Genomic DNA, 17,600 nt, shown 5'->3' on the forward strand with positions numbered 1-17,600 from the left:
CATTATGGCCATTACGGTTGCTGGCTTTATGTATATATATATATATATATGGCTAGACAATGATACATGCTGTAGAAAAAAATAAGCATGGTAACATAAAGGAGTACTCGTGTGTGTGTGAGCATGCATGTGTGAAGGGATTGTAGGAGTACTATTTTATATAGGGTAATCAATGAAGGTCTCAAAAATAAGGTAATATTTGAGCAGGGACTTATAAACCAAGAATCAAATACTGTAGAATATCTGCAAAGAAATATATACTCACGGAGATATTTTTAAAAAGCTCAATGCATGGATTCAACAGAGGATTAGACATAGCTGAAGAAAAGATTACGACCCAATTCAGAAAATACAGCACAACAAATATTGTGAAAAGTTTTGTAGGTGCAAAGTAGGTATATTTTGTTTAAATGACTATAAACATCTTTAAAATGTATTAATCTATTAAAAAAACTTAGATCAGTGCTGTCCAATCTAAATATAGTGTGAGAAATAAATGTTACCCAGTATCACTTATATATGGAATCTTAATTTTAAAAAGGTCAAACTTAATAGAAACAGAATTAAAAAATGGTTGCCAGAGGCTGGGGGAAAAAGAGAATTTGGTAAAAGGGTATAGACTTTCAGTTCTAAGATGAATAAGGTCTGAGTATCTAATGTAAAACATGGTGACTATAGTTTATAACAATGTATTTTAAAAGTAAAAAAATATGAGCCACATGTATAATTTTATTTTTCCTAGTAGCAACATTAAAAAGCAAAAATAGGTGAAATCCTATCTAATAAAGAGGGAATATGCTAATTGACCCTCACACCTTCACAAAGATGGTGGTGCCCACAGCCAATAAGGAGGGAATATGCTAATTGACTGCCACGCCCTCAAAGATGGCAGCACCCACAGCCACAAGATGGTAGCGCCCAGTCCCCTCAGCCCCGCCAGGGTTCCCCAGTCCCCTCAGCCCCCCCAGCCGTCCAGGGCCAGCCCGAGGCTTGCCTGCACCTTGGATGGTGGCTGCCTAGCCGCCCAGGGCTTGCCAAGGCTCAGATAACCAGGGCTGGCCAAGGCTTGTGCTGCCGGCATTGGCAGCAGCTGAGGTGTGATGGGCGTCGCCTTCCCCTGATTGCCAGGTTGCCTCCCACCCCTGAGGGCTCCTGGACTGTGAGAGGGGGCAGGCCGGGCTGAGGGACCCCCCCCCCCTCCAGTGCATGAATTTTCATGCACCGGGCCTCTAGTTATTTAATGATATTCTTTATTAGTAATTAAATATTATTTTCAAGCCAATATATCCAAAATGTTATTTCAATACATTGCACTGGCCACATTTCACATGCTTAGTAGGCACAACTAGTAGCTACTGTATTAGACAGCACAGCCCTGGATGTTACGTACATTACTATCAACAGCCTTTTACATGCTTAGCTAAACTCTAGGTCAGTGGTGGGCAAACTGCGGCTCGCGAGCCACATGCGGCTCTTTGGCCCCTTGAGTGTGGCTCTTCCACAAAATACCATGGCCTGGGCGAGTCTATTTTGAAGAAGTGGCGTTAGAAGAAGTTTAAGTTTAAAAAATGTGGCTCTCAAAAGAAATTTCAATCGTTGTACTGTTGATATTTGGCTCTGTTGACTAATGAGTTTGCCGACCACTGCTCTAGGTTGATTAAATTAAGAAATAAAACAAACAAACAAACAAAAACACAACTGATGCTGTGGAAATCCTAGGAAATCTTGCATTTCTCAGGAACTTCTTTTCCTTGAGGTTTTGTGGCAAGGCAGGGGTTGGGTGATATGACCTTGAGATAACTGGGAAATGAAAGAATTATCATTTCTATCCTGAAGAGAGACATCCAGAAAGAGAGATACAGTGAAACACTAAGAGCAAGAGAGACAAAAAGAGTGAATGTGTGTGTATGGGCACAAGTGTAAGGAATGATGAGAGTTGGGAGACAGAGAGAAAAGGCTCTTCTTTCAACTCCAGATTAGAGACTGAACATGGAGCCTCTTGAAGCAGAAGGGTTCTCCATTTCAAGTTGTACCTCCATGAGCACTACTCCATGGTAGAAGACACCACTGACTGCAATGACCGGGGCCTAAAACCCATGAACCTGAACTCATTCATTTCAACCTCCAGTTGGGGCTCTGTTTCTCCAGAGAGAGCAGGCTTGAAATCAATGACTCCAGAGAGTAAATAAAGGAGCTAAACTCAGTAGAGGCATGGAGGTGGTAGCAAAGGTTTTCCCTACCAGGCCTTAGAAATGTAGAGCGTAATTAACTGTTTCTGCTTGAGAACTCAATACAAATAAAAGACTTTATTTCCTGGGTTTCTCAGCTAGGAAATGCATAATAATAGTAAACTAAATCAATGCACATGAGCATTGTGTAAGCCTGTTTTTAAACTCAGTTACACTGTGACAATTATTGATTGAATCATCAAATATATACTGCTTTGATATCATTCAAAAGTAAGGTGTCTGTTTGGTAATCTTGAAATGCTGAGACTCAAAGCAAGGACCCTGTTGGCTATGAATCTGAAGTGTGTTTCCTGGGACTCGTTCAATTATTAAATACCGACATGGCCCTATCAACCAATTATCCTAACATTAAACCTTCCTTGGGTTCTTTACATTGAAAATTATTGTATTGGATGGTAGATTCACTCTTATTCTACAACCTATGGTTTCACTTTTATAGAGAACAATGGTGAAACAAAAATTTTCATGTTATTTTATATAGAATGAAATGGAATGAGAAGGGCATGATTTATCAGGACTTTCTAGATCTTTCCAAATCTGTCCACCACCAGGCTACAAGATAATTTCACAAGAACTGAATTCTCAAGAAATTAAACAAACTCCAGTTCTTCCATTTCAATCTATCAATATCCTTAATAGTTTAATAGTTTATGTGAGTCTGTGTATGTTGGAATTCAAACGAATCATAGTTCTTGAACAATGTATAAATACAAACTTGACAATTATTTAGCTTTCTGATACCAGTGGTCTTAAAAGTAAATTCATAATGAATCTAGAGAAAATTAAAATATCTATATGTACAGAATTATGTTTCCCTTTCAGTTCCCCAACACCTTTCATAATGGACATGCACCTTCCTTTCAAGTGTCATCTTTTCTGAGACCACATGCCACCAACTCGGGCCATGCAGGTAAGTTATCCTCAATTTCTTCCTTACATCTGACACATTTTGTACCTAAAATGTCACTAACATATATTGATAGATACTTGATCATGGCATGGCTTGGTCTGCTACCTTCCTAGGAGACAAAAACTGGGACACACATTTCATTTATATTATTCTGTTCTTGCAGCTGCTCAATACCAAACACAATAATATATACAATTTGGTGGTTTGTTTTAATTTGCAGACTTTAGAGAAGCTTCTGCCCAGAACCAGTAATCAGCAGGACCAGCAAAACACTGCCAGAGAGTCTACAAAGGCAATTCAAACAACCCTATAATTTAACTTTTAGTTTTATGTAATAATGTTTGTGGACTATTTCAAATTGGAATGTAATTAGTTTACAGACTTATGACAAATTTGGGGGCAAGCATCACTGATTTTACAAGGATAGGCAAAGGTCACCTAATAGTGTCTACTACAATTAGTTTTATGATTGACAGTTAAATCCTCCCATTTAGTCAGGTTTATGACACTTCCACGTGTCAGGATGAAATACTATTATTCTCTGAACCATGAAATTTGAAAGGGACTGTGTTACTCTACAATCAAATAACCATATTAGGGAAGAACAGTTGAAAGCTACCTACTTTATTTTCAGCACTCACAAACTCCTAATTTTGGTTCAAATAAAATTCCTGATAATAGGTAATAATATGTAAATATTATATCACTGTACACTCTTGTAAAGCAGTGTGATATCTATGGATTTTAGAGTTAAGCAGGGAATTTGAATTTTAGCTCCAATCCTATTCTGCATGATGCCTCATATAGAGTATATGGGCAATAAATATGAATGAGAATGAGTTTGGACTTCATTTCATAAACAATGAGAATGTACTAAAAGTACTATTTTAAATTGATAAAAATAATATGATATTTTCAATAATTGACAAAGAAAGTATAGAGGCAAAGAGACTAGATATGAGGGTTTATCAATAGGCTAGATAGATACATCTTAATTGATTGATCTATTGGTAGGATCTGAATTATGATGGGGCAGGAAGAAGTATTGGAAATTATCTACCTACCTATTCACGGATCTATAATTATTTGTTAGTTCAAAAAGGATATTCACATCACTAGCAAGAAGCCCATGAAATAAACTACTATTATTTAACTTTCACAGATGAGAAAACTGATACTCAAAGACATCATGTATTTTTCCCAAGGATACTATAACTATGTAACTCATAAATGTTAGACCCACAACTTAAAGACAAATGAATTACCTGTGATCATTCCTATAATACACTCTGTCCCAGGAAAATAACAAAGTATGAGGTTGCTTATTGGGTATGGATTGGGGACCAAGGGAGGAATCAAATAATATAGACAGTTTAATAGTGATAACATTGAGAAAGAGTAAAGTCAGAAAAGGTATTGGTATAGTATGGGAATGCAACAAGGACATTGGTGAAATATTTAGCTTGAGATATACTGATTTTATAGAGTGGTATTGGATGTCCAAATGAAGTTTCCACTAGATATTTGGAAGTGTAGGATTGGTGGAATATCTGACCTGGCTCTGTAGAGGTGCAGAATGAGACAAGAAGCTGTAAGAATAGAAGGCCACTAGCAGTAACATAGAACATTCATATTTAGGTTAAGAGATAAGGGAAATTAATCAACCATAAGGATAATTATGAAGCAAAAAAGTATAAAAAACATATGCAGCTCAGAAACCAAGAAGAATGAAAGGATTGTCAATTTTTTTTAGAATCTACCAAGTTCCAGACACCTTATATATGTGTTAGCATTCAATTGTAATAAAACATAATAGATTTGTGAGGTGTATTATTTCTATTGTTTTAGATGGAGAAACGAAGGTCAAAGAGGAAATGGAACTTGCTCAAGAACACACAAAAAAGGAAATGACACCATGGACACAGACAATAGTAAGGACAGTGCAGTGAAGGCCTGGGGTCAGGCAAGAGCCCAGTTGAGGGGCCAAAAGGGGGAAAATGGGGGACATCTGTAATACTCTCAACAATAAAAATTTTTAAAAAGGAAATGACAATTAGAATTCATATTATCAAGAAGCAATGCCACAGGATTTGGCAATTAGAAGGTTTTGAGAGAACATTTGGGATGCAGCTAAAATTTCAAGTAGATGGAATAGAATAGGAGATAAGAAAGTGGAAAATGTGCTGGAGACCACTTTCTGGAGTGAGGCACTGATGGCAAAGGGAAAGGAAAGATGAAAAATGCAGGAAAAAATCTGATCTGAAGACTCCACCTCTCACTTTTCTTTCTATAGCGGGTATCCCAGTACTTTTGCAATTTCATGACTTAGTAAAAGCATTAAAGTTGGAATGTCCTTGTCAATCATATGATCCCCTGTAGGTAACACATAAGAAAATAGTTTTGGAGAACATAAATAAGAGTCCTTGACAGCCCTGTGCCCTGCAGAACTGAATCAACAAAACCAAGTCTCTTGACTGCTGGTTTAATGCTCTTTGGGAAGGTACCGACTTGAGCAGGATACATTAGCCATTGTGCTTCCTGAAGAATTTAGCTCACACTTGGTTAAGAAGTACTTTGCCTGAAAGCCCTCTTACCTATCTATCCATCCATCTGTAGTCCAGATTGAAACTGGAACATTTGAAGATTTCCTACAAGGAGACGTAGCAGGGAAAATTATTAAAAGTATGGACCACAGTATCGTGATTACCAAGGGTAAGAGGTGGGTGGATGGAGATGGAGAGGGCATAGAGGGGATAAATGGTGATGGAGAAAATAAATAAAATGAAATAAAAAAAGAAAATTTAAATTAATTAATTAAAATAAATTTAAATAAATAAAGTATATACCTATGGGACTGCATAGTACTTACTTTAGTTAACTTTAAGATTTACACAATTCCCTTTTCTGAACTTCAATATTAATAGACTCTACTATGTTACTTAGCACAGAACTATCATAATTATGGTATTATGGGCCAATGGTTTTGACATCTTTTTCTTCTCCTTTAGAACTTGAACTTTCTTGAACCTAGAGACCATTTTATGTGCTTCTATTTTTTTTACAAGAAATAGCATAATGTTGAATATATAGTGGACAGTATATACTAGTACATAGTTGTTGAAAGACTAGTCTGTACTAGTCACAGATTTAAGAAGTCTTTGGAACAAATTTTCCAAAGGCATGTGTTTAAGCACTCCTGGTTCAATTGCCCCATGGAAAATGTTGTGTGAAATTCAATTACTTTCACATTTGAGCACCTGCTTCTCATTTGATGACTCAAATGGCCAATTCTCAATACACTGAGACAGGGTTAAAGAGGAATTCAGGTAAAATTCTTAGTATATTATCCACTCCTTTAGTTTACAATTTTCTACTAATAAAAATAAAACATATTACTTGTAAGTAATGTGAGCAATGCAAGACTAAAACAAACAAGAAAATAAAAATCACTAATAAACCCATAGTCCATGGATAATTGTAGCTGGTATTTTATTTCCTTTAATTCTTCTTCATACCCATAAACCAATATCTATCCTAGCTAATAAAAGAGTAATATGCAAATTGACCATACCTCCGCTACACCCACAAGCCACGCCCACCACCCAATCAGGAGTGAGTATGCAAATTAACCCAACTAAGATGGATGTGGCCACGGAGAGAGCAGGAGGCTTGGGTTTCCCGGTAATGGAGGAAGCCAAGCTTTCCGCACACCCTGGCTGGCCTAGTCCTCCACTCAAGGATACAAAGTTTTAATTATAGAAGATAAATAAATCCCAACAAAATTGGCGGCAGCCATGGAGCTGGAGAGAGGCTTAAGTTGCCCCAAGCTTTCCACATACCCTGGTGGGTCCAGGCCTCCACTCAAGGCTACAAAGTTTCAATTATAGAAGATAAATAAATCCAAACAAAAATGGCTGTGGCCACGGAGCAAGCAGAAGGCTTGGCTCTGCTCAAGGCTACAAAGTTTCAATTATAGAAGATAAATAAATCCCAGATACCAGGGCCTCCACTTGGGTCGCCGGGGGGCGTGGCCAGCCTGAAAACCACCACAGGCCCCTCACCCAGGCCACCCCACGCCCCAAGGGAACCCCCACCCTGATCCAGAACACCCTTCAGGGCAAACCACTTGGACCCCACCCGTGCACCAGGCCTCTATCCTATCTAATAAAAGAGTAATATGCAAATTGACCATCACTCCAACACACAAGATTGTTGCCTATGGTCTTTGGCTCTACAGCAGCGGTTCTCAACCTGTGGGTCGGGACCCACAGGTTGAGAACTGCTAGCAGGGTTGCCTAAGACCATCGGAAAACACAGATATTTACATTACGATTCATAACAGTAGCAAAATTACAGTTATGAAGTAGCAACGAAAATAATTTTATGGTTGGGGGTCACCACAACATGAGGAACTGTATTAAAGGGTCGCGGCATTATAAAGGTTGAGAACCACTGGGTTAGGGGCAATCAGGAAGGCAGGCAGGCGTGCAGTTGGGAGCCAGCAGTCCTGGATTGTGAGAGGGATGTCCGACTGCCCATTTAGGCCCAATCCTACCGGGATTGGGCCTAAACGGGCAGTCGGACATCCCTCGAGGGGTCCCAGATTGGAGAGGGTGCAGGCTGGGCTGAGGGACATACACACACACCTGTGCATGAATTTTGTGCACCGGGCCTCAAGTTATTACATAAGAGGGGTGAAAACCCATGTGAATTTTGCATATATCTTAAATTTAATATTGCATAGTGTTTTTCTATGTCACTAAATATCCTTCAACATCATTTTTAAATACAGGGTGGGGCAAAAGTAGGTCTACAGTTGTGAGTATTACAGAGTTTATTCTTGCTTTATTATTTATTAATTACTGTATTCTTTTCCATATAGACAATTGTAAATCTTCTTTTGCCCCACCCTATATAAATAGTATCTTATAGTATGAATGACATCATTTAAACTATTTTGCTACAGCTGGTTATTTAGATTGCTACCATGTTTTCATTGTTCCAAATACTTTTGTGAATAAAATATTTGTGCATCTCTTGATAAAATTTATGGCAATTTTCTTAGACCAGATTCTGAGAAGTTGAATTACTAGCTCATTGAAACGTAATTCTATTTGTTGGCTGTAGAACTATAGGAAAATATGGATTTTCCTCTCCAAATACTTCATACAAACATAAGGAGTAAAACAAAATTACATGAATGATTTTTCTCCAATCGACATGCCAAACAAACCTGATCATTCATTTGGCACCTACAATGTAAGACAGTATCTTTAAATATTCTTTTTAATTATCATGCAAATATGATAATAATAAATGACTGATCTGTTCTTTTCTGAGTTATTTTTCTGTTAGTAATGAGAAGGGTGTGTGTATTGTTCTGGGTTTAGATTGACTCACTCTTCTCGTATGTATATTATAGGACTGTGATGTTAGAGAGATGGGCTGTGGCTATGAAATTGTCTTTCCATATGATTCGTGCCAGATTCCACAAACCTCACCACTCTAGCCTTCTCCAGAGTCATTCTTAATAATTCATCACTGTCTACAGTGTTTGCAGTTCTGAGCAGACGGTGTTACCATAAGAAATAGCATACGCTGCATACAAACAGGTCAATAACCAGCTCATTTTTATATATGTCAGAAGCCTATTTTATCTAGGGACACAGTTTATCTGCCTTCAAAAATCCATTTCAGGGGAATCCTACAGGCCAAATCACAACATCATTCTAGTTAGACAGAAAATAACTTTAGCTACAATCTGCCTTATTGCATTCAGAGCACATATATGTTTGCAATCAAGTTCTCCCAGAGATTACACATATTTCTGCTCTGTCTGAGAAAAAGAAATGTGGGATGCTCTAGTGTGTAATTGCTAGATTTTGAATCTAGCTTGCAATAATATACATAAAGAACCAATAGAATTCCAGGTTTGAAAATATCAATATTTTAAAAGGTTAATTTTGCTTTAAAATTACACTTAATGATTTTTCTGATTATAAAAATAATGTTTATTGCAGAAACTTTAGAAAAATATCAACAAGGGAGTTAAATTACCTCAAATCCTATAACCAAGTAATAACTACTGTTAATTATTTTGTGTAATATTTCAGCCATTTTCCCTTGCCTATGCGTGTATGTGTATGCATGTGTGTGTAATGGGGATTATACTTATATAATCTTTTACAACCTGTTTTATGCATAATAACACATCATGAACATTCTACATACATTATATATTAATATATACTTAATTATTCATAAGCATGTTTTCTATTGATGGCATAATATTATATAATAGATTATATGAATTTATTTAACCAATATTCTATTTTTGAAATTAGGTTGTTCTTTATTTACTACAATTATAAATAATATTGCATTTAGCATTTTGCCTAACTCAGTATCCTTAAAATAATTTTCCAGAAACATAATTGCAAGGTTAAAAGGTTATAACCTGTTTAAAGGATTCTGATACATATTCCTATATTACCAGTTAAATATATATTTAGGTTGGCACTCAAACGATGTGTAGTAGTCAGCTGTAGCAGATGGTGTTGGTATACTACTTATAACCTCTGGCCTATACCAGATAGAGTTTTTATGTCCAGCTTCTTATATTTGTATCTTCTGCCCAAGGCTTTCTCTTGCCTCGGAATCCTGCTCAGTCCACTGGCTGGGCAGGGAGAACGTCTGTAGAGGGTACCATCCCAAGAATTACTCTCAACCATTAAGGGACATGAGTTTGTACATAAGACCCTAGATTTCTTACCTATCTGTGGAACTCTCTAAATTGTGTTCCACATAGTCTCTTGAAGGTCCATATCAGGATTGAGCCCAGTTGCCCACAGAAAACTACTACATAATTGGGTTTCCCTGTATTAGCTTTACAGTATTCCCTTCCCTGTCTCCCTTTCTCATTCCCTCATTGTCCTTCCTGGTCTCACCTCCCAAATAAACTGTTTGTATCCAATACTGGAAAGAAATAAAATAGTGTCTTTTGTAAGTCCTAGTCTCCAAAGGGCTACTTCAAATTCTTACATTGCTTGAGGACAGGGAAGGGAGCTAAAATGGGAACTCAATCAAAGAAAGATAATAATATCAAGTATTTACAAGGTGCTAATTATTTATCAGACACTCTTCTAAGCATTTGGTGTATTTTAACTAGTTTAAAATTCATCACAAAATAAAATACTTAGAAATAACATTTTAAAGTGTGTGAAAGGTCTTTACATTGATAATTACAAGAAATCAAACAGGACCCAAATAAATGGAAAAATATCCTGTGATCTCAATATCATCAAAAGTAACATACTTGGAAATGAATTTTTTAAAGAATGTAAAAGATTTTTACATTAAAGATGGCAAGAAATAAAATAAAACACAAATAGAACGCTATCATGTGATTAGAAATTAGTATTTTTAAAATGTCCGTACTATCCAAAACCATTTTATAGAGTAAATGCAACTTCTATCAAAATTCCAATGACATTTTATGCAGAAATAGAAAAGAGAACCCTAAAATTTGTACAGAGCTAGAAAGGGCCCACAAATAACCAAAGGAAGTATAAGAAAGAAGAACAAAGTTGGAGGCATCACAATTCCTGTTTTCAAACTTTAATGCAAAGTTATCATAACCAAAACAGTACGGTACTGGCATAAAAATATACACACAAACCAATGGAACAGAAATGAGAGCACAGAAATAAACACACAAATATATCGTCAACGAATATTTGAAAAAAGGCCCAAGATGACTCAATGGGGAAAAAAGATGGTCTCTTTAATGAGTGTTGCTGGCAAAACATGATAACCACAAGCCAAACAATGAAATGGGACACCTATCTTACACAACTCACAATAATTAACTTGAAATAAGTTAAAGATTTAAATGTGAGATTCAAAAGTGTAAGAAACCACAAGGGGCAAAACTCCTTGAGATTGGTCTTGGCAATGGTTTTTGGACATAACACCAAAAGTGCAAGCGACAAAAGCAAAAATAAACAAGTAGGACTATATCAAACTAAAAAAGCTTCTGCACAGCAAACAAAAGAATTCGCAAAATAAAAAGGCAATGTATGAAATGAAAGATAATATTTGCAAACTATCTATCTGAAAAAAGGATAATAACTACAATATATGAGGAACTCATGCAATTTATAGCAAATAAAAATCACATCCAATTTAAAAATGGGCAAAGTGCTTGAATAGAGATATTTTTTCCAATGAAGACATGCAAATGGCCAACAGGTCCATGAAAAGCTCTTCCATATCACTAATCATCAGAGAAATGCAAATCAAAACAACAAGATATTACCTCACACCTGTTAGAACGGCTATTATAAAAACAATGACAAAGGATCACAAGGCTATAGAGTAAAAGGAATCCTGGTGCCTGGTTGGTGGAAATGGAAATTGGTACACTCACTATGCAAAACTGTATGGTGGTTTTATAAAAAAATAAAATAAAAGTACTATATGATCCAGCAGCACTTCCACTTCTGAGTGTATATCCAAAGAAAATCAAAACAAGAACTTAAAGACATAGCTGCACTCCCAAGTTCATTGCAGCATTATCCCTAATAGCCAAGACATGGAAACAGCCTAAGAATCCATCAATGAATAAATAGATAAGGAAAATGTGATACACAACACACACATACACACTCACACACAGTGGAATATTATTCAGCCATAAAAAGAGGAAACCCTGCCTTTTGCAACATCATGGATGGACTTGAGTACCTTAAGTTAAGTGAGATAAGTCAGACAAAGACAAATAGTGTATACACTGAGTGGCCAGATTATTATGATCTCTGAACGCAAAATAATCTGGCCACTCAATATATATATATATATTAGAGGCCTGGTGCATGAATTCGTGCATGGGTGGGGTCCGGCCAGCTTGGCCAGGGGGAGGGGACATGGGCGGTTGGCCAGCCTGCCTGCTGGTCAAACTCCTGGTGGAGGGGACAATTTGCATATTAGCCTTTTATTATATAGGATATACACTGAGTGGCCAGATTATTATGTGTTCAGAGAGCATAATAATCTGGCCACTCAGTGTAATATCACTTACATGCAGAATCTAAAAAAGCAGCACTCATAAAAATAGAGAGTAGAATGGTGTTTGCCAGAGTCTGGGTGTTGGATGAAATGAGGTGTTGGTCAAAGGCTGCAAACTCCCACCTATAAGATAAATAAGTTTGGGGATCTAATGTACAGCATAGTGACTATAATTAATGACACTGTATTATACTTGAAAGTTGTCAAGAGAATAGAACTCAAATGTTATCACCACACCAATAAAATGTTAATAATGTGAAAGAATAAAAGTGTTAACATAACTTTTTGTGGTAATGATTTTGTAATATATGTGTATCAAATCATCACATTTTACACCTTACATTTGTATGTTATATGTCAAAACTCAAGCAATAAAGCTGGAAAATTTTATCACCACCTTGTGAATTACACAGTATATCATTATTATCTTAATTTTACACTTAAAGAAACTGAGGCATAGAGAGAGCTTAAGTGACTCGCCAACACCATTATGAGACTGCAGAGCTGGGAATTAAACCAAAGTCTGTGCTCTCAAAAACTACACAACACTGGCCCTTAGGATTTTAGAGTTATTAGGGAGGACTATTGCCAGTCATCCAACATATTCTAAAAAGCAAGGCTAAGTCATATGTCTTGTCACAAGAAAAGGAAGCCTTCCTGAGTCTTTCCTGATGAAAAAAAGAATCTGGGAAATACTGGGTACCTTCGTATTCTAAATAGACCAATTCTGCCTAAAAATATTCTTCAGCATCAAATGTGAAAGAAGTCTTTCTTTCTGATCCTAGGTGATGTGTTCCAGGATGAATGACATCTATTTTTATTACTCAGGCTGGGGAAAAAAAGGTAACTTAGATAGGAAGTTCTCTCTGTGATCTCAGTTCTGCTCCTCTATCACATTTTTGTTTGAACTTCCATTGAACAGGTGCGGAATTAGCAATAGGAATCCATGAAGAGATTCACAAAGAAAAGGTGATGTTTTTCAATGGGGGTGAGGAGGAGGCGATGAGGTAAGAAAAGGATATTCCAGTTTAAAAGACAATATAATACAATGTCAAAGATGGAATACTACCTGAGCAAAGCTGAAATACATTAGTAAAGTAGGTATAGCTCACTGTTGAGGAAGTTTGGATTTTAGTGTTTGGACTCTGGCAATGTTTGGCTAAACCAGGTCAAGAGGGAGGGAAATTCTTTTACATAACTGTTATGACTATTTGGATATAGACACACAGGTTATTCTACTGACTAGCTGAATTTTCAAGCTGGAGGTAGAATTATGCAGTTATTAGGTGCATAGTGGTTCTATTTTATAATATTAATTTTGTTAGAATTCACATTTTCAAAACACTAAAACATGCATAGCATGATAGGATAGATCTTCAAGCAGTCAATGAACTTGATACTAGCAGAAAATGGACTCCTCCATGCTAGACTTTAATCTCTAGACAGCGCTTTCCAAAATAATGATGGTACCCATTCTTTGGAATGAACCATTGGACTTGCTTTCAAGGTTGAACATTTGTTGAAGGAAAGAAAAATTATAGGACTCCTGAGACTATAGCTCTTCTCCAGGGTCCATACCAACTTCATTCTCAAAAGAAGGTATGGCAAACCAATCTCCAGTTTTTTTCATGAAGAAAGATGCTAAACAAGATGACAGGGTAAGAAGAGGAAGGGAAATAGCAGAATAAATAATATGTCTGGAGTTTCTAATTTGAGTGGAGGTGTGTTCTAGAGTTGATACTGGAGATACAGGCTGAGGTCATATCATGGAGGTCTTTGTGGTCCATATTAAAAGGTTTTATACTTTATCCTGAAGATGGAGTTTAAACAGGTTTCAATTTACTTAGATTTGCAGTTTACAATAAAATTCTGGCAGAATTTTAGGGAGAAATTTTTGAGATCTTGAAGATCTGATTCAGGGAAATGGATTAAGAAAGTTTTTTGCAAATGAAATTTATTGCAATAATTTTCTGCTATTTAACTACTGAAATTGAATACCTCTTTCTTAAATTATTGAGCATAATTTCCAAATAATCTTTACTCTAAAAATAGTTTTTGACATGCGAAATCACTTCTAAGTCAATTCAATATACATAATTTTGATCTGATATAACTGATAAATCAGGTAACAGTTCCTTTAGAAAGGCCGAAAAAGTGTTAAACATAAAAAAACATTTTAATCTAGATTACCTGCACTTGCTGCACCTTCTGTGAAAGCAAAAATGCTACCCACATAGGTCAGATGCTGAGAAAGCTACAATATTGAATAGTCCTGCCATTTTCCTTCAGTCTCTTCATTTAGAGTTACATAAGGCATTTCTGTGCAAAGCTGCCAGCCACCATAAACAGGGATTAAGAAGTGACTTATGGGAGTTAAAAAAAAAAAAAAATAAACTGGGTATTAGATGAAAAGAATAGCAAAAAGGTTTTTAGAGACAGTGTATGGCTGATCAAAAAAGATTCTGCAAAAAATAACTTACAAAAATATGACAATATTCAGAGACAAGTTAATATATCTCAATATATTTCAGTGAAAAAGTAGGACAAGAGAAAAAGGACTTTTGCTAGTCACAGGAGGTGGTCTGAATGGGGAGATTTAGTGTAAAGAATAAGCAATAAATAGGAGGGGAAGACTTTCAAAAATATATATTATTCAACTTGCAGGCTGCTTTATTTTTGTCAAATTGAGGGCAGGCCATAACCCTTACCACCTACTACAGCCAGGTAAGAACATGTAAAGCATTGGAACACAGAGAACAAGCAGCAGACAGGAAATAGAGAGAGCAAATAGCCCTTTCTGGGGTAACAACCAATAGATGTTCTGCCAAGGACACAATGGAAGATCCAGCAGTGGATGAAGGATCTGTGAATTGGAAATTCAGAGCAGCTGTTGCTAAAACTATAGAAAATCAGTTGAACACTGTGTATTAAAGATCAAGGTTTGAGAAAAATTGGATTTGAATATTGAGAACCTTTGCAGTTAGTATAAAAACCTAATAAAAGGAAGTGGCAATCTGATGCAGCCCAGTGTGAACATTGGAAAGGCAAGGACAATCTGTGTAGCACTAGATAAGAGATATTTTCCTTTATTTCTTTAAGGGATTCACCAAGGGTTTCATGGGAATGACTGAAAGGGAATATTAGAACCAAAATATGTGCTATCTGTAATTTGTAATATCTACACTAATAAAAGAGTAACACGCTAATTGACTGTACCTTCACGACGCCCACCAGACAATCAGGAGTGAGTATGCAAACTAACCCAACAAAGATGGTGGGTTAATTTGCATATGCAGGTGCCGAGAGGCCAGGGACAGGGCGGGACGCTTGTGTCATCACCATGGCGACAACACAGGCATTCTGCACCACCCCAGCCGCTCCGGGGCCTCTGGGCAGCATGGGAAGGCAGAAAGGCGGCTCCAGCCTGGAGCGGAAAGGTGGTTGTGGCCAGAGTGAAGGCGTGCCAGCAGCCAGGGGAAGGAAGGCCCATTCTTGCATGAATCTTCATGCATCAGGCCTCTAGTATTTTAATATAACCCTATTATATTATATACATATGCACACCCATCCCACACATACTATTTTACTTGAGTCACCTGTTTCATGGACTGTCTCATTTTAATTCCATACTGTGGACAGTCATTTTTAAGTATTCTGCTCTGGTCTCACATTAAAAGAATATGACTAGGGGCTGTCAAAGGTAAATATTCAAAGCAAATAGCTTCAGTGATCGTTGTCTTCAAGATTCTCTTGGCTAGAGAGGACATACAAGCTGAGCAGCAAAACTTAAGTTCATTCCCATTTCCCCAGTGCCTGGAATAGTGCCTGCCACATGCTAAGTTCTCAAGATAACTTTTGAATGAGTGAAATTGTTAATGAATGGTCCTTTAAGAAAGTTTATTCTTGGTTAATTCTGCCATGTAAGTTATTTATGCATGGCACATTACAACTAGCCCCTGGGGAGAGTCCCAGAGAACATTGTATTCCCCATTTAAGTAAAAGTTCTTTATTTTTATCTATTTAAAATTAGATATGCCAGCAATCAAGTCCTAGATGTTATAGGAACCAGATATAATATTTGATCTGAACTTGTGCCATAATGCTCTTTGACATGGAAAGCAGATTTTCTTCTGCTCATCTAGAGGCATGACAATGGTCAAGACCTTTGAAATCTTCTTCAGCATAAAGTGTTCATTAGGGTTGCAAGATCTTCTAGTAACAATATACTGCAAGAGAGGGAAATAGCTTCCAAAGGGAATAATGATGCTTTAAATGGTATCAATAGACATAGTGTGTTAAAAATGAGGAAGCCATGGTACTCCTGGACACTGTATTAATACTGTCTCCACTTCTGGACAACAAACTTTAAATGGGAAAATGACAAACTGGAGGTTGTGTACCAAATGTGACCAGGATGTCAAGGAGACTTTAAATCTTGGGGAAAAAAAAAAAAAAAAAAAAATATATATATATATATATATATATATATATATATATATATATATTAGAAGAACTTGTGATTTATTCCCCCTCATAAAATATTTCCTTATCAGTTTTCTAAATTTCAGTAAATGACACTCCTATTGACCAAAATGCTAAAGGCCTGAGCCAGTCAGGATCACCTTTCTTTTTTCGATTGTGAATTAAATATTGATACTAATACCAATTACAGAATTTATGCTAATGCAATTATTGATAATAGTAGCTTACATTTACTGAGTATGTATGCTCTATCAGGCACTGTGTTGGGAGCTTTATATGTATTCTCTTGCTTAACTTTCAAAACAATTATACCTTTCATCTTTCAGAAAATGAGTTTGAGACTCAGAACTATTAATAGATTTGTACATAATCATAAATGGTAGACACAGGATTAAGACCTGAGTTTGTCAAATTTCAGGACCTGAACTAAGTCCTATCATGTCAATCTCCAAAACTATCTTAACTCTGCCCACTTCTGTCATTCTCCACTACTACTAATCTCATAAAAACCAGCATCACCTCTTATCTTTATTATTCTAGTAGAATCCTAATTGAGGTTATGTTAAGTGCTTACATATAGAGTGGGACAAAGGTAGGTTTACAATCATTCATATGGAAACTAATACAATAATTAATGAATAATAATACAAAAGTAAAATCTGTGTTTCACATACAACTGTAAACCTAATTTTGCCACACCCTGTATATTATTATATCAATGAATTCTGTCTATAGGTCTATAATATGAGTAATTGCTCATCCAAAGGTGAGGAAACTTAAACCAGAGAGGTTAAGTAAGATGTCCAAAGTAACACAGCTAGTTAACAGAAGAACCAATTCTGGCATATAATACCCAATGACTTAAATTTACTCTTGAGGGGTTGGCTTGATTA

The sequence above is a fragment of the Plecotus auritus genome (genome assembly GCF_963455305.1).
Source record: "Plecotus auritus genome assembly, chromosome: X".
NCBI lineage: Eukaryota > Metazoa > Chordata > Mammalia > Chiroptera > Vespertilionidae > Plecotus > Plecotus auritus.